This window comes from Ciona intestinalis, unplaced genomic scaffold (assembly GCF_000224145.3).
Source record: "Ciona intestinalis unplaced genomic scaffold, KH HT000496.1, whole genome shotgun sequence".
NCBI lineage: Eukaryota > Metazoa > Chordata > Ascidiacea > Phlebobranchia > Cionidae > Ciona > Ciona intestinalis.
This window is the reverse complement of record NW_004190817.1, coordinates 3,676-7,337: the sequence shown is the minus strand read 5'-3', so window position 1 is coordinate 7,337 and position 3,662 is coordinate 3,676. Positions and strand designations below refer to the sequence as shown.

The following is a 3,662-nucleotide window of genomic DNA, read 5'->3' as shown; positions in this document are numbered from 1 at the left end:
ATCATTATGCAGCCGCCACAATACGAATAATATAGACTTCTAACATTACCTATATAATACTGCGTGATTACGGTTTATCCAAATTCACAAAAGCAAACGTCTTTAAGCGACGACAAGGGTTAACTAGTGTAAGTTTACATGTCAACACATAGTACAGGAGTTGTACAAAGCGTATTTATACATATCCTTTACCAAACTTTCATTCCTTATACGTCTTAAGTTTAATGAGGTATAATAAACGACTAAATGCATTCTATTTACTGCTCCACAGTCACCAATGGCGACTGAAACCCGCTTTGTTGGTTACTTTTGATTTGTTTTTGATCGATCTCAGTCGGCCATTGCAGTGATAGGGGTAATTAATACTGTGCTAATTAGTTTATACCGTGCTCATGCATTATATCTGTGTGATCTCTTGTTTTGAGCGTCTTTTTTCAATCGCTTCGACTGATTCAAATCCACAGAAATAAAAAAAAGGTAGAACGCGCATATCAAATGTCGGTAAAGGAGAGAGCATGATACACTCTCTCTTTTACACAACTCGTTCCCGTTTAATATTGTCAGTCAATGGAAGCCAGGGCGTTTTGTGTAGTTTTTCTTCGTTTTTTGACTTAATTTAAGTTTATAGGCAAAATAACTATTTCCAAGTATATATATATTATATTTATTTAACAAACCGTTTTTTGAACGTTTCAACTAAATTTATAAAATAATTAATTTTCCTAAACAAGCGGTAAACTGTAAGCGTTAACCTATCAAAAATTAAACTGGCCTAATAAACTGGAATTATTAGTGTAGTTTTTAAAGTAAACAGCTGAAACCTCCTAAAACCACTGTGCGCCTATCTTTTACACTAGAGACCAAGCGAAATGGGGACGGAGTTGGCGGTCACGTGAATAGAAAAAAAGAATATATCACGGGTTTGGGCGGTTGTGCGGTCTAATCCTTTTTATTTCTGTGATCCAATCCGGATCAACGTCCAGATTCGAGAGAATCGCTCTCAGACTTGAATCAAACTTTGATTCAGAGGTGCGACGCGAGAGAGTCACTCACTTCTTCTCGTCGATTTTACGTCACGCGGGAGCGCGCCAAATTTTAAACGGTCTTGAACAAAGTTTTTCCAAGTCTTTAGACTGTGGAAGTGTTACTTAATTCTAAGAGGAAACAGGTTTAATTTCGCTTTATTTTATCAGTAAGATAAGAAAACTGATTACGCAGGTGGTAAGATCACAGTAAAACTTGAAAGGAAAACTCGTCAGAAACAAAAGGTGAGGAATTTTAATATTATTTATACAACGGTATCGTCTTAGTGAAACGAGGACTAACTTAACTTAGCTTTATTCAAATAGAATCAAAGTATGCTGAAACACAAAGCATAGGTTTTACAAATATTAACGACATAACGATGAGTAATATAGCCTAACAGTCTTAAAAGCCGAACTAAGAATACTATGAACTGAAAGGGAGTCGCTTATAAAGGATCGCTGATTACTAAGAAATGTTAAAGGAAACGAGGATTAGTATTGAAAAGAATTCGCGGTATTTCGACATAGAAATAGTAAAACAAAAATACAGATTACAAACAAACGATAATATAATAGCACTCTTATGTGAAACAACGCCATTACAAATTCAAATATCGACTATAAGATTTGAAAGTGGACCATATGTTACAACTCCACTGAAGAAAGATGGCAAGCGTACGTTGCGTAACTTAAAAGTTAAGTGATATTTGTGTCTCTTGTTCTAAGTGGATAAAGTAATATTTAAAGGCACCCGAATGTAAAACTATTTTTTAATTTTTTAGATTTAGGCGACACGACAACTGATTTCCCGAACCACCATCGTTTTACTGAATGAATTGTCGCCAACCCGGAATGTGAAAATTGGAACGTCGTAAATTATAATTTAAATTGGTGAGTATTAAGTAAACTTTTGTAGGAAAGTTTGTGTCGACTTATTTATTTAACCTTGCTATACTTTCATTACAGAGTGAATGTGATGTCACGTGGAAACGTTTATGAGAGAGAAGCCTGTTCAACGTTTATTAAAGGAGATAATTTCGTATCTGCGAACTTTCCTACTTCATGCCTCAGCAATATTCCTGGGAATACGCCGTTTTGACAGTTATTTATAAACACCATTTCTTATCTTCTGTTGTGTTTTTATGTTCCTTACTGATTTGAACTGTTTGTCTTTCATTGCGTATGAGTTTCCATGTCAACATTTATCTGCAGTGTTTATAATAGGCAGGGGTCAATATGGCTTTAATTTACGATAAATAAAATAAAATTGTTTTAAAGTTATATATATAAAATTTACATGGCAAAGAAACTATCACAACCGCTTAATTTTGGTAGGTTAACTACAAGTTACAGAATACTATTAATATAAAAATGTTAAAATTTGTTTGTCCCATCTTCCCCCACAGCATTGCAGCTTTATTGTCAAACTTTAAAAGGTTTGCTGTTAATTTAATAATATATACCTCAGGTGTAATTTAAATATATTGTACTAATATAATACCAAGATAATTTATGGAAAATATTTTCAAAATTCAGTCACTTGCACTTGCGAAAGACGACGTAGCAACACCCAATTCGTAACAAAAATATAAACTTTATTATTAGTTATTATCACGTCATATATTTTGTTCATTTTGGAAATATTGGGGCAATATGTGCTTAAGTGTCCCATCTTTCTTTATTCTGTACTATATATGCTGCCTATAGTGCCTACATTGTCCGGCGCCGTGGCGTATTGGTTAGCGCGCCTGCCTGTAACCATTAGGGAATGGGTTCAAGACCTTTCGCTCCTACCATTGTGGGCTTATGTGAACGACAATTGCTCCAACCCAGTGGTCACTAACGGGTTGTCAAAATTATCAGCCATACAAAAAATAAAAAATCCCCAAAAAATAATCACCCACAAAGTAACATACAAGGTAACTCGTAAGCTGGCACGAGGTGTTTAACCCGTGTGATAACGACTGTCGTTTTCCGGCCACGCGAAGATAAAGTAAGTTACATTCATTCATTTACATTAGTGTTTTTTTGTAAAACTTGCGTTAATTGGCATCTATGGTTTTATATATGTTATATCTGGTTGGTACGCATTTAAAGATGTTTGCATTATTTTAGAATGATTAGACAGCAGCTCGGTATTACCGCAATACATCTGGATCGGTCTTAATGATATTGAACGGGAGAATACTTGAGTTTGGGAAAACGGAGAGCGACTTTTAAGCAGCGATGCAGATTGGCACCCTGGGGAGCCGTCACACAGGAATGGGAATGTGCTGGAAGATTGTGGAATGTTGTTTTATTCAGGAAAATGGAATGATTCCCCTTGTAATAGTGTGTATACACCACTCTGCGAAATGTCAGTTTTTGATGCATAATGTCGTAAAGGGATCCTGAATTAGGCACACCATTTTTTTAAGCCACACATATTAACCATAAAACAGGATTATTACAACAATAACGGTTTGAGATAAAGTGTTTTGGCCCCAAGTTTTACAGGTCACTACAAATTTTAACCTGCTTTAATTGTCTAGCCTATAGAAACAACCAGGCCTAAAACAAAAGATTTAAAAACAAAGGAATTGTGTACAAATATCGCATTTAAAAGTTTTATAGTAAACTATGTTGCTCTGAAACTTT

At 35.0% G+C, this 3,662-nt stretch overlaps 1 long non-coding RNA gene across 2 annotated transcripts; it reads left to right on the top strand.

Annotated features, from left to right (window-relative positions):
- Positions 1–913: 913 nt before the first annotated feature.
- On the top strand, positions 914–2,214 carry LOC108950645. 2 transcript variants are annotated; one of them, XR_003397200.1, is made up of 3 exons: positions 914–1,725; positions 1,808–1,916; positions 1,992–2,214. It is a non-coding gene; the product is annotated as an uncharacterized LOC108950645 (long non-coding RNA). The 2 variants fall into 2 exon arrangements; XR_001975304.2 differs by having other exon boundaries at positions 914–1,268; positions 1,602–1,916; positions 1,992–2,190.
- The last annotated feature ends 1,448 nt before the right edge of the window (positions 2,215–3,662 follow it).